Here is a 27,925-nt window from a genome sequence, read left to right as displayed (position 1 = left end):
CTAATGCAAATAAAAGAAAAGCACCGAAGAACCTGTGCTTTTTATTGTGAACACAAATTATAGTAAACTCAGCTAAAAATTGTGGTCCAAGGAGAGCAATTTAGAAAAATCCCTCAGCCATATATTAAACAGATCAAGGTCCAAGTTGAAAATTTACATGCACTTTATAAAACCCACCAGCTCCTTGGAAAGAACCTGAATTTCCCACGTGTACGCTATATAAATCTCACAAACATTCGCAATCCATTTGTCGTCATTGAGCCTTCAACCACTTCATTCCCAAGGAATTGCTTGGCCATTTAAATATAACTCCCTTCCGGGGTGGTACAGTTTCTAAGCACAGTGTTTCACTTCCCAGAAGCTGGAGGCTTGAAAGAAACATGTGGACAGTCGTGGGAGAGTATAGATAAATTGCAGTTAGATATAAAATTTTCACGAAGTGCCCTGGGCATATGAATGACCCTACCTCAGAGCTATATGATGCAGGAAGGGCCATGGAGAGGTCATTAAGTCCATTCTCCTGCCTCCAAGTGGGACTGCACCATCCATTGGCCTGAGTCACACGGGGTCAAAGGTGCAGGTAGGCTTTGAAGTGGGTCACGAAGGGAGAAGTTTGACTGTTTGCAGGCCGGGTGCAGTCAGGACATTGAAACCACCTAGTTATTTTAACAGAGAGAATTTAATATAGACAATTGTTAACCGAGGTTTAAAGAACTTCAGAGACAAAGGGGAGACCCTGAGGTCTCACAGAGGAAGTAAATGCGGGAAGCAGCTACCATCCCTGCTGGGAAACAAGGGAAGGGATTGCTAGAACTTAAAAGTTTGCAGGATGAGTCCTGTGGAACTGGGACCTGCACCTGGGAGGAGGGATGCTTCCTGCTGGAGCTGTCTTCTTGGAGAGGTATATTCAGGCTGTTCTTAGAGTGACCCGGAACTCTCAGCTGGAGGAGATTGCTGGTTCTGAAACCACCTGCTGTGTCCAGAGTGAAGAACCAGTTCTGGGGTCATGTTGACAGCAAGAGAAAGTAAAGCAGAAAGGAGCAAATTCCTGCTCCTTTCTTCCTTTTAGTCTCCTCCACGGAAGAACCACACCCAGACTCAACGTCCCAAAGCAGAGTAAGGGAGGTGGGTTTGTGCTGAGAGCCAATAGTCCAACAGCCGACATAACATCCAAAGTAAAAGGTGGTGAGCCTTTACAGCTGGTGTACACATTCAAACAGCTCTGCCAAAAGACAGACTGTCTGCGTACAAGACAGCAGGACAGAAACCAGGAAATAGGTTGAGTCGAAGTATAAAGGTGGATTAGGGTGGTGGATGTTGGAAACATAGGGAACTGAAAACATTCTGTTGCCATATAAACATCATTGGTAAGATTCCTTTGTGAACTCTTTCAGTACCTTGAAAGGGCAGATAACCTTGACAAAATCAATTTTGTGAGCTTGTCTCTTCCTTCTTCCAAAGTTGTCTGCACCTTAAGCTGAAAAAAGGAGCAGTTTTGTCTCCTATTAACACAAAGACCCTGCTAACACTTTGAAACGACTGCTTCAGGGTCTGCCGCGGTTTTCAGATGACTGCATCCTTTTTCCTCTCTCAGGGATGGAGCAGTGATTTGACTCTTTCAGTTAATTATATTTGCAAGACCACTTTGGAGGCATTATGAGGAGGATTCTTGCTCTGGTTTTTCTAAACACAGAGCACTAGACTCAGCATGTCTAGGCATTGGAACAATGTGTCCTGTCCTCTATGACCTGGAGTTCCTTGCGTTTGTACCAGAAAGTGAATCATGTATTCAAATGCCATCATTGCTCTGTTTTCCTTCTAGTCATACGCCCATTACTGCTTTAATCATAGCCTTCCTCCTGAGCTGCAGTGAAAGAGAAGTGAGTGAAGCATTCTACATCCTACTGTGATTGGAGTTTTATAGCTATGCTTAACTGTCAGACTTCCTTCCTTTGTGGAAAAAAGCGACGTTTTCTTCCAATCAGTATCTATTCCATTTTCCCTGAGCACGTGTACATGCGCGGGCACACGTGAGGCAAATACTCCTCTGTAAAAAGAGCAAGAGACCAACAAAACTAGAATATTGTTGGAAAAATACCAAAGTGAAGATAGAAGAACATAATCAGGTGCATATGTTGTGAGCTGGTTATAAATATTAGAGGCAAAGAAAGTGGAAGTCATAACCTGCCTCATCTGTTCACGTCAAGTGGAATGAATCATAGCAACAACTGGGGTGGTGACTCAAGCAGTAATTTAAGAAGAATTTGGGGAAGGAGAAGATGAAAAGCTGGCAACTCTGTAAACCTTGAGAGTACCTGTTCACTCAAAACTAGTGCACCTTCATCAATCAACATCTAACAATGAACTGTCCCTAGGTGTCTCTGCTAGTCAATGTGGTGGAGACCTTCCTCCTCTTTCTGAAGACAGGTAAGAGAAATAGATCAATGGTGGTTCTCGTCAACCCACCACTTCCTAAAAGAGATGCTGAAATTTCTTGGTTAGGATTATAAACCCATAGACACAGCTAATTAAGGGGTATTGTCACCCTGAAAAGACTGGTTACCCTTTAGTAATTCTAAAAGAAACAAAAACAGGAACCAAATTTAACCACAGCTGATAGTTTCTGGAAAGAATGTAGACAACCAAAAAAGAAAAATGTTTGTGAATCATTAAGTTCCCAAAACCCAAATCAAACTGACTACCCCAGGCTCGTTTGCCAAATAGGGGCCCATGGAGGGGTGCTTAGCCCTTCCAGGATCTCATATGACTGTGAAGCAGATCAGGACCAAAAAATGGAGGTGTACAGACTTTTGTCTCCTTGGTGAAACTTGGGAGGCTACATCTTGTGATGGGAGGAGGGAGGTACACAGAGGCCTCCTCCAAATGAGATCACTGCCTCTGGTTGTAAGTTTACTTCTAACTGAAGGTGTTTCACCTGGAAGAGCTTTAGGTGAAGGAAGAGCTCACTGGCTGGTCTCACAGGAAATGTAGACAATTCTTGGGGAGGGAGATGATTGTTTTATGAACTGGAGAGGTAACTGATGGCTGGCTAGAAGGTGTTTCATTTCTATTATCTGGGCCCTGAGGCCAGAAAGAGCATAGGTGAGTCCTGATTCAATGATTTGCACTGCAAAGAAGTCCTATGCAAGGTTAGAATTTTAAAAAAGAATGGGAATACAGAGGACCAGGGTAAAGAGATCATAATAAGTCTGACCACGTTTATGGCCTGGTTATTCGAGGAATCAAAATATACCAAAAAGGAGAGGAAGAAATTCAGAAAACAGGGAGAAATTCTAAGAAAAGTGAGAAGACTAAGAAAGAAGAGAAAAGGGCATCGGAGATGAGAAATACTCCAAGAATAGTGGAAAATTAGTGTAAACTTTATTTTCAATCTCTATTGGTGCTCAAGGTAAATAAAGGACAGCTTGATCTCCTGAAAAGAATCACTGGTAGAGGGGAAGCAAAGAAGAAAAGTCAAAGAGCAGTTCTCCTAATGGGACCAGCTACCAAGCAAAAGGCTGTCACACTAAATAAGGCTGGGAAATTTAATTACCAGCCAAATACTATGCCAGCAGCAGAGAAAGAGCTGCTGAAATCAGCTAGACTGGGCTTACTACAGTTACTGGGCTTGAGGGTAAACTTTGAAAACCCTCCCAAGAGGCAGAGTAGATAGATAGGAGAGGGATCATCAGGGTCTCTGTCACCATCAACAGAGAGTGACTGTAATTCTCTTAAGCGAAGGACAATTGGGCAGTAAATTCTCTGTCAGTATGCCAGTTCTCTGTCCATATGTAGCTGGGTACAGACCACAGGTAAGAAGTTGGGCATGCCAAAGAGGGTGACTGTAATTGATTCAAAAATGGAATCTTTTCAATGGATAAGAAGATGCGATACGCACACACACAAATTAAATACTACTCAGCAAAGCTTTCGACAGAATTCAACACCCATTTATGATAAAAACCCTCCAGAAAGTAGGAATAGAGGGAACTTTCCTCAACATAATAAAGGCCATATATGACAAACCCACAGCCAACATCATCCTCAATAGTGAAAAACTGAAACCATTTCCACTAAGATCAGGAACAAGACAAGGTTGCCCACTCTCACCACTATTATTCAACATAGTTTTGGAAGTTTTAGCCACAGCAATCAGAGGAGAAAAAGAAATAAAAGGAATCCAAATCGGAAAAGAAGAAGTAAAGCTGTCACTGTTTGCAGACGACATGATACTATACATAGAGAATCCTAAAGAGGCCACCAGAAAACTACTAGAGCTAATCAATGAATTTGGTAAAGTAGCAGGATACAAAATTAATGCACAGAAATCTCTAGCATTCCTATACACTAATGATGAAAAATCTGAAAATGAAATTAAGAAAACATTCCCATTTACCACTGCAATGAAAAGAATAAAATATCTAGGAATAAATCTACCTAAGGAGACAAAAGGCCTGTATTCAGAAAATTATAAGACACTGATGAAAGAAATTAAGGATGATACAAATAGATGGAGAGATATACCATGTTCTTGGATTGGAAGAATCAACATTGTGAAAATGACTATACTACCCAAAGCAATCTACAGATTCAATGCAATCCCTATCAAACTACCACTGGCATTTTTCACAGAACTAGAACAAAGAATTTCACAATTTGTATGGAAACACAAAAGACCCTGAATAGCCAAAGCAATCTTGAGAGAGAAAAACGGAGCTGGAGGAATCAGACTCCCTGACTTCAGACTATACTACAAAGCTACAGTAATCAAGACAATATGGTACTGGCACAAAAACAGAAATATAGATCAATGGAACAGGATAGAAAGCCCAGAGATAAACCCACGCATATATGGTCACCTTATCTTTGATAAAGGAGGCAGGAATATACAGTGGAGAAAACACAGCCTCTTCAATAAGTGGTGCTGGGAAAACTGGACAGGTACATATAAAAGTATGAAATTAGAACACTCCCTAACACCATACACAAAAATAAACTCAAAATGGATTAAAGACCTAAATGTAAGGCCAGACACTATCAAACTCTTAGAGGAAAACATAGGCAAAACACTCTATGACATAAATCACAGCAAGATCCTTTTTGACCCAGCTCCTAGAGAAATGGAAATAAAAACAAAAATAAACAAATGGGACCTAACGAAACTTAAAACCTTTTGCACAGCAAAGGAAACCATAAACAAGATGAAAAGACAACCCTCAGAATGGGAGAAAATACTTGCAAATGAAGCAACTGACAAAGGATTAATCTCCAAGATTTACAAGCAGCTCACGCAGCTCAATAACAAAAAAACGAACAACCCAATCCAAAAATGGGCAGAGACCTAAATAGACATTTCTCCAAAGAAGATATACAGATTGCCAACAGACACATGAAAGAATGTTCAACATCATTAATCATTAGAGAAATGCAAATCAAAACTACAATGAGATATCATCTCACACTGCTCAGAATGGCCATCATCAAAAAATCTAGAAACAATAAATGCTGGAGAAGGTGTGGAGAAAAGGGAACCCTCTTGCACTGTTGGTGGGAATGTAAATTGATACAGCCACTATGGAGAACAGTATGGAGGTTCCTTAAAAAACTACAAATAGAACTACCATACGACCCAGCAATCCCACTACTGGGCATATACCCTGAGAAAACCATAGTTCAAAAAGAGTCATGTACCAAAATGTTCATTGCAGCTCTATTTACAATAGCCAGGACATGGAAGCAACCTAAGTGTCCATCATCAGATGAATGGATAAAGAAGATGTGGCACATATATACAATGGAATATTACTCAGCCATAAAAAGAAATGAAATGGAGGTATTTGTAATGAGGTGGATGGAGTTAGAGTCTGTCATACAGAGTGAAGTAAGAAAGAGAAAAACAAATACAGTATGCTAACACATATATATGGAATCTAAGGAAAAAAAAAAAAAGGCCATGAAGAACCTAGTGGCAAGACAGGAATAAAGACACAGACCTACTAGAGAATGGACTTGAGGATATGGGGAGGGGGAGGGGTGAGATGTGACAGGGTGAGAGAGTGTCGTGGACATATATACACTACCAAATGTAAAATGGATAGCTAGTGGGAAGCAGCCGCATAGCACAGGGAGATCAGCTCGGTGCTTTGTGACCACCTAGAGGGGTGGGATGGGGAGGGTGGGAGGGAGGGAGATGCAAGAGGGAAGAGATATGGGAACATATGTATATGTGTAACTGATTCACTTTGTTATAAAGCAGAAACTAACACACCATTGTAAAGCAATTATACTTCAATAAGGATGTTTAAAAAAAAATCTACAAACAATAAATGCTGGAGAGGGTGTGGAGAAAAGGGAACCCTCCTGCACTGATGGTGGGAATGTAAATTGATACAGCCACTGTGGAGAACAGTATGGAGGTTCCTTAAAAAACTAAAAATATAACTGCCATATGACCCAGCAATCCCACTACTGGGCATGTACCCTGAGAAAACCATAATTCAAAGAGTCATGTACCACAATGTTCATTGCAGCTCTATTTACAACAGCCAGGACATGGAAGCAACCTAAGTGTTCATCAACAGATGAATGGATAAAGAAGATGTGGCACATATATAAAATGGAATATTACTCAGTCATAAAAAGAAATGAAACTGAGTTATTTGTAGTGAGGTGAATGGACTTAGAGTCTGTCATACAGAGTGAAGTAAGTTAGAAAGAGAAAAATAAATCCTGTATGCTGACACATATATATGGAATCTAAAAGAAAGGAAAAAAAAAAAATGGTCATGAAGAACCTAGGGGCAAGACGGGAGTAAAGACACAGACGTACTAGAGAATGGACTTGAGGATATGGGGAGGGGGAAGGTTAAGCTGTGACAAAGTGAGATAGTGGCATGGACATATATACACTACGAAATGTAAAATAGATAGCTAGTGGGAAGCAGCCACATAGCACAGGGAGATCAGCTCTGTGCTTTGTGACCACCTAGAGGGGTGGGATAGGGAGGGTGGGAGGGAGGGAGATGCAAGAGGGAAGAGATATGGGAACATATGTATATGTGTAACTGATTCACTTTGTTATAAAGCAGAAACTAACAGACCATTGTAAAGCAATTATACTCCAATAAAGATGTTAAGAAAAAAAAAAGAAAAAAAAATACTACTCAGCAATCAAAAAGAATGAAATTTTGCCATTTGCAGCAAGATGGATGGACTTGGAGGCTATTATGCTAAGTGAAATAAGTCAGACAGAAAAAGACAAATACTGTATGATATCACATGTGTGGAATCTAAAAAATAAACTAGTGAATACAACAAAAATGAAACAGACTTACAGATACAGAGAACGAACTAGTGGTTACAAGTGGGGGAGGGAGGGGGGAGGGGCAAGATAGGGGTAGGAAATTAAGAGGTACAAACTTCTATGTATAAAATAAGTAAGCTACAAGGATATATTGTACAGCATGGGGAATACAGTCAATATTTTTTAATAACTATAAATGGAGTATAACCTTTAAAAACTGTGATTCACTGTATTGTACACCTGAAACTTATATAATATTATACATCAACTGTAACTCAATTTAAAAAGGAAGAGTTAATGCCTGGCACAGCCAGTTGTTAAATATTTTGACGTAAGAAAAACAAAACTGGAATCTGTGACATCTGACCTCTCAGAGTATCTAAACCAGTGGCCTTACCCAAAGTTCCTATGTCTAAGATGAAGAAGTAGGGAGAGGGGAAAGGGGGTTAATGTCATGACCGTCCCTAAGGGTTAACTAAAAACGCCACACATGAATGAAGCAACTTGGTTCTCTGTGTCTCAACATCTATGCTCTTTGCAAGTTAAAGTTCTAATTCTGAATACCTTAAAACTACAAACATACTCTAATGAAGCATTTCACTTTCATATTATGGAAAAGACATGCCTTTTCCAGAATAAAATTAACTCCTTGGTTTATACGTGAGGATGAAGTTAATATTCTGTAATGAGGTGTGTGACTGCATTGCGTCAGAAAGTCAGTAATTAAATCTACGACACTGGAAACAGAAAATTTCACGGTTAGCATGTGTGCACGTGTCTGCTTATATGTTGGCTGATTGCAGCATGACTGAGTCCCTTGTGACAATTTCTTTGTGGACATGTGTATTCTGTCTCCCCTCTTGGGTCACGCTAGAGATAAAAATTCATCAGTAAAAATGTATAGCATCAGCACAATAGATATAATGAATATATCCTTTGGTTTGGGATTTACCAGAGAAATAAGTGGATTTTGGAAAATTAAAACTATTAGTATAAATGAACTCATATACTTAATCACTAAGTATTTCAGACTCAATGTCTTCTAAAATCTGAGGGAAGGTGGTAATGTGGGTTTTATTTTTATTTTTTAACATTTTAGCTATAATTTCCTTGATTTGAGGTGAGATTCCTTCTTAAATTCCTTGGATTGCAAGCAAAATTCTTCCCTGCTTTTTAAAGAAAGACCACTTTTTCTCCCGTCAAAAGCAGCCTTTAGTGTCTCGAAGTGTTGGTTGGAAATTAGACACAGATAAAGAGAAAAAAAACATGATAATGGCAACATGCCAGCAGTTTGGAGTTGGAAGAAACTTTTTAAGCTTTTTAATAATTTTGGCCTAAAGCCACTACCTCCCAGGTTGCAGGTAATAACTCCACAGCCATTTTCTAGTGAAAGCACAGTAGGAAGTGATTTTGAAAGGTTTATGGCATGCTTTTATTTTTAAATAAAAAGTAAAAGGTGATGAAGCGTATGGTACAATATCTGGGGGCTCTTACGTGATGTTTGCAGTTGAATCAGGAAGAAATTTGTCAGTAAGTTTGGCCTTTAATCTTTTGAGGTAAAGGTATGTTTTATCTCCTTCTTACAGTGGAAGCTATCTTAAAATGTAAAATTGTGGGTGTGGGCAGAGTATATTATAATTCGTACACCAAAATTTGGATACTTGTATTCCAGCAAATGTAACCTCCTGTTTCCACATTTCTCTTTGTGCAAAACACTCTGAGCCAGCCCTCAAAATGTCTGAAAATGGTATGAATATTTTAATATATATATAATGTGGACGCAGATGTGTAACTGAAATGTACTATCTGTATATTTCATTTATGATTTGATTTTTGTGAGCCCAGACCACACTATAAAAGCTTACAAAGAAACTATCAGATATAAACCTTCTGGGTGAGATTTTTCACAGTACTATAATCTTGTACACATTTTTAGTAATTTTTTTTTCCTATTGATTCAGTTGTACCTTCTAAGAGAATATAAATATTGACATCAGATTAAAATTTGATCTGAAAACCCTCAGTATTCCAGAAACCTTTTCCACTAGTTTAACTGAAGCTTTTAAAATATCCAAAAATTACTGTTTAAGCTAGATCTGCTTTGTCTACTAAGTGTCATTGTTTCTCACCTTACTTTTGCATCCAGTTTCTGAAAAAAACACATTCCTTAATTCATGATTCTGTCCCTCAATAGCAGATTAGCAAGCTAATGTTCACTAAGGGTGAATTAGGCAAGTGGAAAACTGGTATTACCTGAAAGGTTTAAAGCAGGGATGAAGGAAAGGAAGGCTTTACATAGAGATGGGTTTTTAAATACTGTATTATTTTGAAAGCAAAGGAGGGAAGGTATCAACACTGAATCTTCTGGAGTAAAAGCAACATCAAAAAGCTCATGGACATCATGAATGGGATATAAAAGTAGATTCTATGTAAGGAATTCTGTTTGATAGGCTGAGGGCCAAATTCCCTACGGTACCCTGGGGGAAAAGTCAGGATTTCTTTCTTTTCCAGCAGCAGCAGGCATTTGCTCTGAGGTTACCAACATGGAAGATCATTTGAACTTCTCACATCTTGGAGCTAATTCCAGATGTATAGAGAAAAGTCAAGAGGAAAGAAAGATGTTACCAGAAGGAAAATAGAAATCACATCCCCCACTGTGTTCCTATGGACGCTTCATCTGCAGATCCGCCTTAAATCACATCAGTCCCACAGCCCAGAATGGATAAATAACACAACCTAACTGCTTCATTAGAGTATGTTTGGCTCATAGTAAAAACACTAAAGCATATGTTTAGTGATGACACTAAATAGCAAAAATATCAAAGATAGTAGGTGGAGATACATTTGTATGTAAATGAGTTTGGAAACATACTGAAAAATAATTAAAAGCAAAACAAACCAAGGCTCGAGTGAGTTGACCTGGACCTGAAGACTGGGCAGCCCTTGTCTCCAGACTCAGACAGGTTGGACATCTGCTCAGGGACCCACAGAGCTGAGTGCCCCTCACCTGAGAGTGACAATAAAACTCACTTCACTGTGTAAGGAAACCATCTTAACAAAAGTAGCATGCATCCCCCCGCTCTCCACTCCATCATATCACTGCTCATTGTTTCTGTACCTATTGCTAATGGAAATTGTCTTTATCATTCATCTATATCTATCTATCTATCTATCCATCTATTTATATGTTTCTGTCTCCTGCAACTAGAAGGCAAACTCCAAGGACCTCATCTCTCTGGTTCACCGCTGGGTTTTCAACACCCAGAACTATGAGTAGAACAGAGTAGGTGGAATATTTGCTAAATTTGTCCATGAGCACTCTGGATTCACACACACACACACACACACACAAGGCACTCTGTACCACTATGGTAGAAATGAAGCCCATTAAAAAAAAACCACCTGGTTTATATGTGAAAGTAAAAACAGAGAAATACTGGTTTGGTGCGAGTGTGACAGAAAACATCCTGAAGGCTGTTTTGCCGCACAGGTGAAATGCAAGGTTTAAATGTCATGTATAATGTGAAAGGTGAGGTAGAGTGAAAGGAAGAATGAAATGGGAGGATTCAACTTTATCTGAATAAGAGCTTGAACAACCAGTATGTTGCTATAGTTCCAAGAGGGCAAGACCAACCAGGAACCATTTCCTGCCTCCCAGTGATATGCAACATGGTTGGTATTGGTGGGTTCACTTCAGTTACCTCTTTAAGCTACTGCAAGACATATATCAATATACAGTTGCTTCTTTGGGTAAAGAGCTCAGTTTTGGTTAAAATGTCTACTGACACTTTTAAAGTGTACCCTAAACTTCAGTAATGCCTTTCTAGGCTTTTAAACATTTCTGCCTTGATGTTCCAATTTTATCTTGCTAATGGAATGTTTGGACAATAGATTAGACAAAGCAACTTCCTGCTCCAACAAACTGACATTCTGTGGATTCCCAGAAAAAGAAAACTAAACTCTGAAGTCTTACCCAGAATTTTCTTGCAGGTAAACCAATTAGACTCATTTTCATTCAACTGATGTCTCCTGGTGGATGATAAAATAAGGACATTAAAATCATTAGAAGGCTATTAAAATAATATTTTCCATGGCTGTAAAAGAAAACTGCCATGATGTAACATATAATATCATGATATGAGAATGTTATAGATGATGTTTTCTTTTTTACGCTTTTTTATTTTTAAATTTTCCTAAGAATATATGTATTATTTTAGAAAGAAGACATAAGATTGAAATTTTTAGATTTATAAAGGTCTGGAGAAATATAAATTCCTGAATGGAAAAATTTAAGTTTTATAAATTAAAAGACAATTTTGGAATGGAGGTAAAAGTCAAAATTGCTCTGAGAATTTGCCCTTTGAAATAACTCCCCAACAGTCTGTTTCATTAAATTTTTTAGTCAATTAAATATCTTTTGCTCTCAGTGTTGGTTGAAGTACTGTGAAGGCAAGAATGTATGATTCTTTATACAGTTCTCATTAGTATTTTCTAATTTCAGCAAACTGTTTCTTTTGTTGTTCTTCGCCACTTACCATTTGCTGTTTTATAACCTTATCAACTGCCTGCAAGTAAAATCTATTGCTTTCAATACAATGTTCTTCTTAAATGCTTTTAGTTTTAATTGAACTATTTTTCATGTTGAATTTGCTTAAGCCACATATTTTGTATTCAAGCAGATGTTTATGAAATAAATATTCATATTGAGTTTATGTGTCTCATAATTCCACATATTACAGATTGTTTCAGATGAATCTACAGACCTCATTTTCTTCTCACTTAAAAAAATGCACCTAGAATAATATTTAATATTACATTTACACATCTAATAAAGATATACAGTCATTTTAATAGCTCTGCACTGTCAATCATTGATAGGAAAATATAACCTGACACGCTCTGGATTTATCTCTAACGGGCAATGCCTTTGAAAGTGCTATAGCTCTTGGTTAACACAGCCTTTTTCTGAAATTCATCTACCATCAGCATGTACTTTTGTTGTTGTTGTTCGTTTGTCTCTTTGAGAGACTCGCCTATCCCTTGTCAGGTAAAAATGTAGTTCAAATATGTACTTCTTTTTCCTCTTAGCAGTCTGGTGGATCCCACCATTTGGAACTGATAGTTTTAAATCCAAGTTAATTATGATGATTTTCAAACTTGTGTTATGAGTATTATATAAATTTACAAGATTAAAATTTAATATAGACCAAGGGATGTATTGCTTCTATGGGCTGGAATACAGCCTTCTCTAGGGTGGCATTGCATTCATTTTTTTAAAGACTATCTTACAGTAGTTTTATATTAAATTGAGAGGAAGATATGAAGATTTTCCATATCCCCCCTGCTTCCACACATGCGTACCTTTTCTCATTATCAGCATCCCCCTGGAGTGGTACATTTGTTACAATTGATGAACCTACACAGACACATCACAATCATCCAAAGTCCACAGTTTGCATTAGGGTTCACTCTTGGTGTTGTGCATTCTGTGGGTTTGGACAAATGTATAATGACATATCCTTCATTAAAGTATCATACAGAGTATTTTTACTGCCTTAAAAATCCTATGTGCTCTGCTTACTTATCCCTTCCTTCCCCATAACCTTTGACAACCACTGATCTTTTCCCTGTCTTCATAATTTTGCCTTTTTTAGAATGTCATAGTTGGAATCATACACTATGTAGCCTTTTCAGATTGCTTCCTTCTGTAATTTTTTTAATTAAAAATTAATACTGAAAAATGCTCACCAACATCTGAGCCTTCAGCAAATTGCAAGCTTTTTGCCATAGTAACATCAAAGACCACAGATCACCACAACAAATATCATCATAACTTGAAATATTGTGAGAATTACGAAAATGTGACACAGAGACATGAAGTTAGCAAATGCTGTTGGAAAATGGTGCCAATAGACTTGGTTGATGCAGGGTTGCCACAAATATTCAATGTAAAAAACACAGTGTCTGTGAAGCACCATAGAGCAAAGCACACACACACACACACACACACACACACACACACAAGTATGCCTGTAATTAAAGCCCCTACATGTTTTTTGGGGGGTTTGTGTCTTACACTTGTGTTCATATTTAAAACAAAATTCTTTCTCAACGTTTTTGTCAAACAGATCCCATTAGACCACCATGTTTGTTTTTCTCAAGTTTGTTTTCCCCCTCTGAGAAGATCTCTTCACAAGCATGGGCACCAAATAGCACTTCTTTTTGGTGAGTGTCTTAAAAGTACATCATGAAGAATTTTCAAACGCATATTGTGAGTTGACCCCTCTTGGCATGCATGATGTCCCTCATCAGCATCAAAACATTATTGTCCTGTGTTTGGCTGGCTGAGGCCTTGACATTGATCAAACTCTACCACGGAATGTGCTTGCCCAACTTTGTTGCTCACTGAGCATGTTTTATTAATTATTATTTTACATGATCTCTCCTGGGTTTTCTTCTCCCTGTCAACAGGCTTTAGTCTTCACTAGCTCTTTAAAAGCGCCGTTATCAAGCCCACTTACAATGATGGTCCTTTGCCACACCTGGCCTTGATTCTCCACCGTGCTTTCAATAGACTCGACTGCAGTGAGCGTGCATCAGAATCACCCGGAGGGCTTGTAGGAACACAGGCTGCAGGGCGCTAGCCCCGCAGTTTCTGGTTGGTAGGTTTGGGGCGGGGGCTGAGAATTTACATATCCTAACAGGTTCCCGGGTGATGCTGATTCCGCTGATCTGGGACCTTACTGAGACGCAGGGCTCTACCAGTGTGCCTTGCGCCTCATACTGTTTGCCAGTTTTCACAGCTAGAGCCACTTAACTCACACGTGATTCTGCCCCACGCAGGTAACAAGGAATACAGGCCTTTCATTGGTTCCCTACGACGTAACTTTACGGCGGATTTGACGTGGGTAGCAGAGCTGAGCCTCGGCTGAGTTTTCCAGCTCCCGCACTTCATCCCTTCCTGGATACCTTGCTGGACACGCTCTTTCCTTTGGGACTAGGACACTTTGATTTCCCTTGCTCAGTTCCTTCCGGAAGCTGAAGATGAGCAGGTAAGTTCACTTCCCACATCTGGGAATCTACCTGGTTGCCTTCTGGACATTTGTAAACCTCTGCTCACGTCGGCGGTGTTGGTTTGCCTGCGCGGATTTCTTTCCATTTCTTGTTGTTAAGACTTTGAAGTTTGCTTTTTCTGTGACAGTGAGCCTAGTGTCCTGGGTCTGGCATTCCCAGGCCTGACTTCAAATACCCCAGGCTACCTTCTTCTCTGCTTTTCAAACATGGATTATTTATTCAGTTGAACAACATTGTTGCTATTTCTATGACTGCTGCCCTTTCTTTCCCTCTCTTGATTTCTATATGTGTTTCCAGACCCCTCAACCCCGGGCTCCATCTCCCTCACGCTCTGAGACTCAGTGCTGGCTTGGTCTTTTTCCTCTAAGAATGATTGCTTTTCTGGTAAGATCATGCACTTTGGCTGGAAGGTTCTAATGCCACCTACATGCATGACTTAGATCCAAGTAATCAACCTCTTTTTTCCTTTTAAAACATGTGTCAAGGAGGTCTGTGGGCTTCCTATGCAAAGTGTAGTCTGAGAATCGGTGGCTTTCATCAATTTAGGGATGTGTTAGAATGCAGCACCTCAGGCCCCGTCTCAGATGTACTGAGTTAGAATCCACAGTGTAACAAGAGCCCCAGGTGATTTTCATGCACATTGTAAAGAACTGATGTATGGTATATAGCTCCTATAGGATGAATTGCTCCCATCTGAGACTAATTGTGACTCTCAACCTTACCAATCACTACTTTTTCCAACTTCCTTATCGCCACTGATGTGATTTTACAAACCTGTGTCGGGTGAGTTTCCCGCTGACAATGTGAACCATGACCAACAACGATGACTCTGCAGGAACCCGAAGTTCTCTCTGTGTACATCTCACGTTTGCTGTTTCTTGGTATATCTTTTGCACAAAGCCTTTTCAACGGCGTCACCATACCAACGGAAGATTTCTTCATGCTTTTGGCCATGATCTGGTGTGGGCTTGGATGACAGGCAGGCAGCCTGAGGGTCCAGGGTAGATGAGTACCACTCAAGTTCAACAGTGAATTTTAGGTGCTTAATGTAATGCTGGCCTGCAGTAGGTGACCATCCCAACTTATCAGCATTTATTGTGGAGAAGGCGTTGAAAGTAGATCAGGCTGGATGAACTAACTCTGCCCCGAGCTTCTGTGGTGACTGGGGCCAGCAATACTGGTCTGGACAGTGGCCAGTGAAAGGCCTTGTTGCCAGAAACTCATCAGTGAAGGGTCAGGACTCCAGCCAGTGACTGAGTCCACAAGTCAGGTTCAACCATTGCAGGGAGGGGCTAATAAGACATATACAGAGTATGAGAGCCTCAGTCAAGTCCGCCTACATTAGGATGGGGCTGCAGCCCCCAAAGGAGGAAACCACCACATTAACCTAGAGACCCAGCTGGACAGGCCCAGAAAGAACATGGGTTCTAGGATCCAAGCTGGGTTTGTGTGACCTTGAGTAACTTATCCTCAGATGGTCTTCCTAGACAAATGAAAATGCATGTCCAGGGTCTAATAGAGGACTCAAATAGTAGATACTTAATTAAATGGTAGTTACTACTATGTTTATTATAAAGGGATTCCTATTCTTATGTGAGCTTATGGACCTCAGGGCTGCTCCAGGTTCTTTGAATTCTGACCTGATTGGTTAGAAGGTTGGGTAGCTAGTGTGGTACCTTGTTCAGGATCTGAACAGAAGAAAGCATTCATGGTCAAAGCACAGGTGCTTAGCTAGGTATATCGGAGGACTTCCCACCCCCCCTTTTGTTCTCTTCTCTTGTGATTTGATGATTATCTTTAGTATTGTGTTTAGTTTCCCTTTTCCTTTTTGTGTGTATATCTATTAGAGATTTTTGGTTTGTGGTTACCATGAGGTTTTGGAATAGGCGTCTATATATATATGTGCTTGACTTAGGTTGCTGATCTCTTAATTTCAAATGCATTTTAAATATCCTGCCTTTGTACTCTCCTCCTCTCACGGTGACTGGTTTTGATATTATATTTTTGTGTGGATGATTTTCTACCTTTTCTGTATGTTTGCCTTTACTGGTGAGCTTTCCCATTTCATAATTTTCTTGTTTCTGGTTGTGACCTTTTCTTTTCCACCTAAAGAAGTTCCTTTAGCATTTGTTATAAAGCTGGTTTAGTGGTGCTGAATTCTTATAGCTTTTGCTTATCTGTAAAGCTTTTGATTTCTCCATCAAATCTCAACAAGAGCCTTGCTGGGTAGAGTAAATCTTGGTTGTAGGTTTTTCCCTTATATCACTTTAAATATATCACGCCACTCCCTTCTGGCCTGCAGAGCTTCTGCTGAAAAATTCGCTGATAGCGTTATGGGAGTTCCCTTGTATGTTATTTGTTGCTTTTCCCTTGTTTTCCCTGTCTTATCTAATCTTGGATGTGTTTAAGAGTATGTGATTATATCCAGTCTGATTTATTGTCAGCAAAGGTGTTGATCCAAATAACTTAGCCTATGGTTACTGGAGACTTCAGACACAACTTAATTTCTTTCAAAAAGGCAATTTACTAAACTTTGGAAGACTAAGGTACAGGAGGATAGGACATAGTTTAGACTCTTGAGATGGAAATCATATCATTCTTCTAATAAATAAGCTAAAATAAATCAGCTAAAGCCTTGTTGGCTTCCCATTTGCCCCAAGATGAACTCCAGCTTCATTAGCTGATGCACATAGATGGCCCGTCCTGACTTTGCCGCAATTATTGTTCAAACTCATCTCTTGCCACATTTATACACTAACTCTAAATTCCATTCACTTGTCTTTTCCTCTCTATACCGTGCTGTTTTCTATCTGGCTTCTTCACATGCTACTCCAGCTGCCAGATTAATTCTTACACCTCAATCTGTATGTCCAGACCCTGAAAACGTCTGCTGTCCACATTTCTGTGCTTCTCCTAGTGCTTCCATGAGCTACTTCTATTTGTACTTAACACATTACATCTGTTCATTGATTCAAAAGGTCATGTATTCATTGAGCAAATATCTGTTTATCATCTTCCCCTGTCCCCACCACCGTGGGAAAATGAAGATACAAAGATAAACAGGACAACTTACCCCAGCTTTGTGTTCTCACTTGTACCTGTCTATTTAATGGTCTGTCTTCCTTAGTCTATTATATCTTTTTAGGACCTGATACAGTATGTGTACATTATAACTACAAAATAAATGTTTCTTGAATGACTTAATGAATGAGTATTCCAGCAGACAAAGGCTAAAGTAGGAAGTCCCAAAAGATAAAACTTGTGTTGAGATATGTCCGTGTCAACAGTGGTTTAGCTAACTCTTTGGAGTGAGTTTCAGGTGAATTTTACTTTCTGCTTTTTATTTTTTATGTATTATTTGATGTTTCTGTGATGAACATATTTATCTATAGAAGAATAAAACAAAAGGTATCAAAAGACTTAAAGCAACTTGGCAGCTATTCGCTGCAAGCTCATATGTTTTTGTATTATTCTGGAACTGCCTCAAATTAAGACAGCCTGCTGTTTCCCTCGGTTCTGGCAAATCAGAGCTTGGAGGGTTCATTGTGTGAAAAATATCTGTGAGGACCTTGGTTAGCTACTTCAGAAGCTGAAGTACCAATTACTGTCAAAGAGGACGTGTAGAAAGCTGGTCACTTAAAAACGTCTTTCTTCCTAACAATTCCCATAACTTTTTAAAAATAATTAATTAATTAATTAATTTTTGGCTGTGTTGGGTCTTCGTTTCTGTGCGAGGGCTTTCTCTAGTTGCGGCGAGCGGGGGCCACGCTTCATCGCGGTGCGCGGGCCTCTCACTATCGTGGCCTCTCTTGTTGCGGAGCACAGGCTCCAGACGCGCAGGCTCAGTAGTTGTGGCTCACGGGCCTAGTTGCTCCGTGGCATGTGGGATCTTCCCAGACCAGGGCTCGAACCCGTGTCCCCTGCATTGGCAGGCGGATTCTTAACCACTGCACCACCAGGGAAGCCCCCCATAACTTTTTAAATCCAATTCTCTCTAACAAACTTCAACTCTGCATTTTTATCACTTTAAGAAGTCTGACATTCCTAACAAATCCTTTCAATAGCCCGTTTCGGGGCACCACCTGAAATGCAGCTCACGGTCTTTCAGCTGATGACTATATTTTTAGAACACCTGTGTTTTTCCATGGGTTTCCAGGCTTTGCTTTTGTGCCTCTTGGGATGGGATGTGGCAGAAAAACCTGTGGTTAGGACATATTGGTGCTACGTTGAGCAACCAGTTTTTGAAATGTCCTGGACTGTTATTCAGAAGTAAAGAACACCCGAGGCAGAAGCTGCAGTGAGATTCACTTGGTCAGACTCTTCACCAGTTCTGATGGGAGAGGAGAAATTTGAAAACGCATCGCAGGGTTAATCAACATCGGGGAGAGGAATGCTAGTGAATGCAGGTTAGTGAACGACATCATGGAAGCAGGGTGGCATGCTGGTAGGGCTATGGGCTGGAAGTGCAAATCAAACCTCTGTCATGAAGGCTTGTGTCTGTGCAAGTTGACCCCTCAGAATTCAATATTCACATCTATAAAGGGGATAATATTAATACCTGTCTCAAAAAAACGTTGTGAGGCTTGTCTGTGTCCACCGTATTCATGAAGTACAATAAATGTTAGTTTCCCTTTCCCTGTCAAGTAAATGAATGAAAAAAAAAACCCTTAAAAAATAAGTCCAAAAATTAATAGAATTAGAAATGAAAAAGGAGAAGTAACAACTGACACTGCAGAAATACAAAGGATCATGAGAGATTATTACAAGCAACTATATGCCAATAAACCACAAAGAAATGGACAAATTCTTAGAAAAGCACACACTTCCAAGACTGAATCAGGAAGAAATAGAAAATATAAACAGACCAATCACAAGTGCTGAAATTGAGACTGTGATTAAAAACCTTCCAACAAACAAAAGCCCAGGACCAGATGGCTTCACAGGCGAACTCTATCAAACATTTACAGAAGAGCTAACACTTACCTTTCTCAAACTCTTCCAAAATATAGCAGAGGGAGGAACACTCCCAAACTCATTCTACAAGGCCACCATCACCCTGATACCAAAACCAGACAAAGATGTCACAAAGAAAGAAAACTACAGGCCAATATCGTTGATGAACATAGATGCAAAAATCCTCAACAAAATACTAGCAAACAGAATCCAACAGCACATTAAAAGGATCATACACCATGATCAAGTGGGGTTTTTCCCGGGAATGCAAGAATTCTTCAGTATACACAAATCAATGTGATAAACCATATTAACAAGTTGAAGGAGAAAAACCATATGATCATCTCAATAGATGCAGAAAAAGCTTTTGACAAAATTCAACACCCATTTATGATAAAAACGCTCCAGAAAGTAGGCATAGAGGGAATCTACCTCAACATAATAAAGGCCATATACGACAAACCCACAGCCAACATCGTTCTCAATGGTGAAAAACTGAAACCATTTCCTCTAAGATCAGGAATAAGACAAGGATGTCCACTCTCACCACTGTTACTCAACATAGTTTTGGAAGTTTTAGCTACAGCAATCAGAGAAGAAAAAGAAATAAAAGGAATCCAAATCAGAAAAGAAGATGTAAAGCTGTCACTGTTTGCAGATGACATGATACTATACATAGAGAATCCTAAAGATGCCACCAGAAAACTACTAGAGCTAATCAGTGAATTTGGTAAAGTAGCAGGATACAAAATTAATACACAGAAATCTCTTGCATTCCTATATACTAATGATGAAACATCTGAAAGAGAAATTAAGGAAACACTCCCAGTTACCAATGCAACAAAAAGAATATAATATCTAGGAATAAACCTACCTAAGGAGACAAAAGACCTGTATGCAGAAAACTATAAGACACTGATGAAAGAAATTAAAGATGATACAAATAGATGGAGAGATATACCATGTTCTTGGATTGGAAGAATCAGCATTGTGAAAATGACTCTACTACCCAAAGCAATCTACAGATTCAATGCAATCCCTATCAAACTACCAATGGCATTTTTCACAGAACTAGAACAAAAAATTTCACAATTTGTATGGAAACACAAAAGACCCCGAATAGCCAAAGCAATCTTGAGAGAGAAAGACGGAGCTGGAGGAATCAGGCTCCTTGACTTCAGACTATACTACAAAGCTTCAGTAATCAAGACAGTATGGTACTGGCGCAAAAACAGAAATATAGATCAATGGAACAGGATAGAAAGCCCAGAGATAAACCCATGCACATATGGTCACCTTATCTTAGATAAAGGAGGCAAGCATATACAGTGGAGAAAAGACAGCCTCTTCAATAAATGGTGCTGGGAGAACTGGACATCTACATGTAAAAGAATGAAATTAGAACACTCCCTCACACCATACACAAAAATAAACTCAAGATGGATTAAAGACCTACATGTGAGGCCAGACACTATCAAACTCTTAGAGGAAAACATAGGCAGAACACTCTATGGCATAAATCACAGCAAGATCCTTTTTGACCCACCTCCTAGAGAAATGGAAATAAAAACAAAAATAAACAAATGGGACCTAATGAAACTTAAAAGCTTTTGCACAACAAAGGAAACCATAAACAAGACGGAAAGACGAGCCTCAGAATGGGAGAAAATATTTGCAAATGAAGCAACTGACAAAGGATTAATCTCCAAAATTTACAAGCAGCTCATGCAGCTTAATACCAAAAAAACAAGCAACCTAATCCAAAAATGGGCAGAAGACCTAAATAGACATTTCTCCAAAGAAGATATACAGATTGCCAGAAACACATGAAAGGATGCTCAACATCACTAATCATTAGAGAAATGCAAATCAAAACTACAATGAGGTATCATCTCACACCGGTCAGAATGGGCATCATCAAAAAATCTACAAACAATAAATGCTGGAGAGGGTGTGGAGAAAAAGGAACCCTCTTGCACTGTTGGTGGGAATGTAAATTGATACAGCCACTATGGAGAACAATATCGAGGTTCCTTAAAAAACTAAAAATAGAACTACCATACGACCCAGCAATCCCACTACTGACCATATACCCTGAGAAAACCATAATTCAAAAAGAGTCATGTACTACAGTGTTCATTGCAGCACTATTTACAATAGCAGGACATGGAAGCAACCTAGGTGTCCATCGACAGATGAATGGATAAAGAAAATGTGTCACATATATACAATGGAATATTACTCAGCCATAAAAAGAAACTAAATTGAGTTATTTGTAGTGAGGTGCATGGACGTAGAGTCTGTCATACAGAGTGAAGTAAGTCAGAAAGAGGAAAACAAATACCATATGCTAACACATATATATGGAATCTAAAAAAAAAAAAAAAAAAGTTCTGAAGAACCCAGGGGCAGGACAGGAATAAAGATGCAGACGTAGAGAATGGACTTGAGGACACGTGGAGGGGGGAAGGGTAAGCTGGGACGAAGTGAGAGAGTGGCATGGACATATATACACTACCAAACGTAAAATAGATAGCTAGTGGGAAGCAGCTGCATAGCACAGGGAGATCAGCTCGGTGCTTTGTGACCGCCTAAAGGATTGGGATAGGGAGGGTGGGAGGGAGACGCAAGAGGGAGGAGATATGGGGATATATGTATATGTATAGCTGATTCACTTTGTTATAAAGCAGAAACTAACACACCATTGTAAAACAATTATACTCCAATAAAGAGGTAAAAAAACAAAAAGTCAGTCCATAACTTGGTGATTGCTTAGATTCACTCTTGACCTCCTGTATTTTTCGAATTTTTTTCTAGGAGTACAGGTGACTTTTATAAATCATTTAAGTTTCAGTGAAACAGGCAACACTTTATTGGAAGTCTGGAATAAATACTAGGTTCAAAAAGATCACCTATTAGAGCCACACAAATAAACCCCAGCAATCCCAAACTTTGAGATTATAAGAAGAACACAAAATCAAAGAGGCTACTCAAAAGGAGAGAGAACTCGCTGATTCATGGAATTACATTCCAAGGGAGGAGAGGGATGCCCTCTTCAGTGTGCCCTCTCACTCCGCATTCTCTCGCCTCCTACCCTGACTCTTCCCCTGAAACCTACCACCTCTCAAGTGCAAGTTCAAGGTAAGGGTGGGGAGGAAAAGGGGGTACTCCAGGGAGACTTTTTTTTTCCTGCTTTCATCAAGAGCAGGTAGTCTGCTAGACCATAGAAGTGGGACCATCCCATGATTATAGTGCAAGAAGGGCACTTCAAAATAAAAAGGCAGTTTTAGAAAATGCGAGTGAGTTGGATGAGTCTGTACCAAGGAGGAAACCAGGGAAATTCTAACATCTCGAGATTCCAAGTTGAAGATCATATACACTAAACAATGATAGATGCATCTAAATGATGAACTTAATGAAAGCACATGACTGAGTTCAAATAGAACCTCTTGGAAGCTTTTCAAGACACAAGTAAAATTTGTGACGTGATGCAATTAAAAGTAGCCTTAACTGAGAAGCAGTGTCAGCCAACATCGTTACTATACCAAACTAAGTCTCTGGAAGGGGATTTGGAAAATAATAACAGCTAGAGCTTATTAAGATGTGGCAGACACATAAGTGCTTCATAAGTATCATCTTATTTAATCATCATTATCATGTACAAAGTAAGTACTTTTACTAGGCTATTTGTCTGAAAGGAACTCAGGCACAGGAAGATGAACAATTTGCTGATTATCATGTGGCTAGTAAGTGGCAGGGCTTGAACTCCTAACCACTGTGCTGTGTTGCTTGATATATTTCAATCTAGTAAATGGACAGCCATATAGGGGTTTAGATAATTATTATGACACTACTTGGCTATTGACCAGAGGACTTAAAAGGACGAGGGAGGTGGTAGAAGTCTTACTGTGAACTGACCTTAGCCAGTTTGTCATACATAGCTGTGAGGTTCTTTTTGGTATCTAGTTACTGCCCATCACCTTGCTACCAGGTGATGATGAAAGCAAATTCTTCTACACATGGATACATTTATTGGGTAAATATCTATTAGCAAAGAATACACAATTTTTCCTCCATTATATTTTCCAACCTCAATGAAATTTCAGTTTTCTGCCCTTGTATGAAAATTTCACTCAGGCAGACCAACAAAATTTCTGAGGCAGGATTCTGCATCCCAAGTGATAGTCATCCTGTAGTTAGAATTCTCCTAAACCAATGGCTAGCTAGATAAAGAATTGATTAGGGATCAGGCCATGGACTCCATCCGCAAGGGTGAGGGGTATACACCTAAGGGGATTCTTTTTTTTTTTTTTTTTTAATTTGAGTTACACAATACTCCTTTTTTACTCCTTTTTAAAAAATTTTATTTATTTCATTTATTTATTTTTGGCTGCGTTGGGTCTTTGTTGCTGCACGCGGGCTTTCTCTAGTTGCGGCGAGTAGGGCTACTCTTCGCTACGGTGCGTGGGCTTCTCATTGCGGTGGCTTCTCTTGTTGTGGAGCATGGGTTCTAGGCGCATAGGATTCAGTAGTTGTGGCACGTGGGCTCAGTAGTTGTGGCTCACAGGCTCTAGAGCGCAGGCTCAGTAGTTGTGGTGCACGGGCTTAGTTGCTCTGCGGCATGTGGGATCCTTCCAGAACAGGGCTTGAACCTGTGTCCCCTGCATTGGAAGGTGGATTCTTAACCACTGCACCACCAGGGAAGCCCCCTTAAGGGGGTTCTTATAGCACCTTTTTCTTACAAGGGGCCGAGTGTCTCTAAATAATTTTAGCCAACACTCACGAATGACACATCCACACACAACTATGACATCCACACACAACTACCATATCCGCACAACTAGAATACCTTTATTTTCTTCTAATGAGAACCCATTTCTATATTCATCATGTTTAAAGATAAATCAATTGTTCTACCAATGAAAATCCATTTTGTCTTCTAGTATGCTAATTAGGAAACTGTCAATTGTTTGTTGAGATATCAACTGTTGAATGACTTGTAGGAGCTGCCCCTGAAGTGTGACCCTTCAGGTAGAATACCAGCTGACAGCCTCTAAAATTAAAACTTAACTGGTGCCAACTTAATGTTACCTGATTATGCCGACATATTTCAAAGTAAATCACAGACCTTGTAACAGGATTGCATATTTCTAGTTTGCACATTTCTTGTTCTTCCTTTTGATTCTACTTTCGTTTTTTGGAAAGGTAATTTTTTCCCTTTAAGCTTTTTGGTTTTGCTCATGAAAAACAAATACTGGGATGCTCTTTTGTGATGTGTATATTATTACACCTACGGTTAAAATATTCAAACCATTTGGATAACAATAACTGTATCTATTAAGTGCTTGCTATGGTACTGGGAATTTTACTGGGCACTTTGAAGGTACTATTTAATTTAAACCTCACAGTGATCCAATGATTACATTATTTTAGATTGCAGCAAACTAAATCTGAGACTCCAAGAGATTAAATATTTTTGCCAAGGTCAGGTAGTAGGTGACAGCAACTTTATTCAAATGCTGGTCTTCAACTCCAAGGCTCATGCTCCTAATTAATTCACTCTACTACTCTAGTGGGGTTATTTTAACTTTAAAAATTTAATTTTAAAGCACACGTTGTTTCTTGAAGACAGTACACCATTTACCCCTAATAGCTAACATTCTAACAATTGTTCAAGAACAACTCTAAGAGGATGAGGTATTGTGTATCTTTTTGTGGTGACTGTAAATAAAAATGCAAGAAGGCGGAGAGAAAGAGGTAGGAGTGTATGTGTGTGTGTTTGCTTCCCTGTGTTAACATGTTTTTAAGACAATTACAGCATATTTAGAATATATCTTATTATCCAGAGTAAGAATGGCCTAAGCTTATAGCTCTTGGTAATTTTGATTTAACAATTCAGAAACCTTCCAAATGAGTGAAGAACTGTCCCTCTCACCCCACCCCATGCTTCTGTTAAAAGTTCTTTGAGAACTTTCCTGGTGGCGCAGTGGTTGGGTATCCGCCTGTCGATGCAGGGGACACGGGTTCGAGCCCTGGTCTGGGAAGATTCCACATGCCGTGGAGCAACTAAGCCCGTGCACCACAACTACTGAGCCTGAGGTCTAGAGCCTGTGAGCCACAGCTGCTGAGCCCGAGTGCCACAACTACTGAAGCCCGCACACCTGGAGCCCATGCTCGGCAACAAGACAAGCCACCACAATGAGAAGTCTGCACACCGCAATGAAGAGTAGCCCTCACTTGCTGCAACTAGAGAAAGCCCGCACACAGCAACGAAGACCCAACGCAGCCAAAATAAATAATAAATTTATTTTAAAAAAAAGTTCTTTGGATTCTAGAGATGTAGAGAACAACCTTCTGTGCTTGCAACACAGGAAATAAGTACCCTAGGGATTTGTCAAGTAGCTTGAAGATAGCTCTCATGTAATGGGCATATCATTGCAACCGTGCATGTAAATCTTTTCATGAAAACTGTTTCAAATATGATCTCTGTGAGATGAAAATGCATATAAAAATGTGAAATGTTCCCAGATCTTTGGCTTAAACTTTTGTAGACAAAGAAAGAGACCAACTAGATATTTATTTCTTGCTCACATAAAGTTCAGTCAGTCGTTGGGAGAGGTCATGCTCCACGCAGTCATTCAGGGACCCAGGCAATGGAGAGCTGCATCTGCAACATGGGACTTTCAAAGTGACTCTGGTCATTAAAATCCAGCTGAAAGTTGGGAGAGAAGAGAACATTGAGAACCACATAAAAGGGTTTAGACAGATCAGGTTTGAAAGTGGGCTGTAACTTTTCCACTCACATTTCACTGAATACAACTCAGCTGCTTGGCCTTGCTTAGAGGCGGTGGGTTGGGGGGGTGTTGGGAATGTAACCTCTTTCTGGGCAGAAGCTTCCAAGTGAAATCTCTAAATTAAGTGTAAACAGAGGCATTACCAGGAAGGAACCCTGGCCCCAGGGTTGGTTAAATAAACTGAGGGGAAGAATGTGCTGAAAAATCTTCGCGTCTGTGAGTGGTATACAATTCTTCCTGATGTTTCAGTTCCTTACTTGTGGAATTAATATGCAGGAAGATCTTTTCTGGAATTAAAATGCAGGAAGACCTATTTGCTTATAATTGCACCTAGAATGTTGTAAAATGTTAACTATTACAGGAAAAATGGTCTCTTATCTTTGAGTAACGTTTTAAAATAACTCCATTAAAAGCAGTACTGTGGATGAAAAAAGAGCATGAGTCTTGGAGTCGGCCAGATCCTAGTAGCTAATGTTTAAGGATAGGAATGTATGAAATGCTGTATTGAATGAAAATATTTCAGTGTCTACTCAAAGGATGATTGCCATTAAAATCTGTACTTCAGGAAAGATCTGGGAGTTACTATACACTCTCCTAAAGTCATCAGGCCAGTAGGCAGCTAGGACAACAAAGGCTCATGATGTACTGAAGATCACTGAACACAGAGCCTGGCGCATTAGTCTTAGACAAACATGGGCCAACAGACCTTGAATCGTCTAGTTCTCCTGCACTTGTTGAAGATAATACCCAAAGCTCAAGCCATTATTTAAACAAATAGTTTTGAAAATCAGAATGTTCAGAGAAATACAACTTCTACATTTCTCTTGTTCTACTGGGTGACTCATGCATATTTATAGCTCCATGCTTGTGGTTTATAAATGTGTGTGTGTGTCTCACGTGCACGCACACTCCTCCCAGGCTGTATCTGGGCAGCGGTCTAAGCTGCTAGACAAAACCATTTCCCTCTAAGTTGATAATTCAGGACTGGAGCTGCCACATGTTCAAAAGAAACATCTGTTCCTGAAGGCCACAGGAGACAACAATGAAAGAAAAACAGAATAATTTTACATGACAAAGTAAATTCAACAAATATGCAAATATAGCTCATCCATTCTATTTCAAAGACACTGGCATATAAGGGGAAGTAATGAAGCAGTAACATTGCCTACTATGCCATGGGGTCTATTCCTATTTTTAGAGGTGTTGTATCAGACAAGTCATTATTTTTATCAACTTTACTGCGAGGGAGTGGTTGATGGTAATGAGGGGAGTGGCAATGAAGACAGACTTCATTTACATCCCAGTTTTGCCGCATGTGTCCATACAGGGTGATGGTGGTAAAATCATGTGTCCCGACGCTTTGGCCATAATGATGGTGGAGTCACCTTCGTTGAAGCCAACTGTGCTGCAGAAAAGCATTGCAAAGCAACCATGACAAAATTAGCAACTGGACTTTCACGGTGGAATATTGTGTGGCTGGGCTGTTCAGTGGGGAAGGGGAGCAGAAGGTCAGAGATAAAGTAGATGGTGCAGAACCTCCAGGTTCAAATATTAGGGAGTACCCTTTGAGCTCGGATGGGGCTTTCTGGAAATTCTTGGTCCAAAGTGCCTTCCAGTGGTGCTGGTGGTACAACTTGTGTCTAGGTGGTGCCTTGGTCTGCAACAGCCTGTCTCCTCCTGCCTTCCCTGCAATCCTGAGCATTTGGAGCTCTGATTCCTGGCCACCTCAGACCATTGCCTTACCTGCACCCTTATATGGGGCCCACTTGTTTTCTTGCGCTAGAGCCTGCTTTCCCATTCC

General features: G+C 39.8%; 1 long non-coding RNA gene across 1 annotated transcript in view; it reads left to right on the top strand.

Moving 5' to 3' along the window:
- LOC309647314 overlaps positions 1–23,674 on the top strand; it is a 51,743-nt gene extending 28,069 nt beyond the window's left edge. Inside the window, exon 2 of the long non-coding RNA XR_014255954.1 lies at positions 14,147–23,674. This is a non-coding gene — a long non-coding RNA (uncharacterized lncRNA). The remainder of the gene's footprint in view (positions 1–14,146) is intronic.
- The last annotated feature ends 4,251 nt before the right edge of the window (positions 23,675–27,925 follow it).

This window comes from Balaenoptera physalus (genome assembly GCF_965194825.1).
Source record: "Balaenoptera physalus genome assembly, chromosome: 18".
NCBI classification, from domain to species: Eukaryota; Metazoa; Chordata; class Mammalia; order Artiodactyla; family Balaenopteridae; genus Balaenoptera; species Balaenoptera physalus.
Note: the sequence above shows the minus strand (reverse complement) of the source record. Positions and strands in the feature narration are given on the sequence as shown.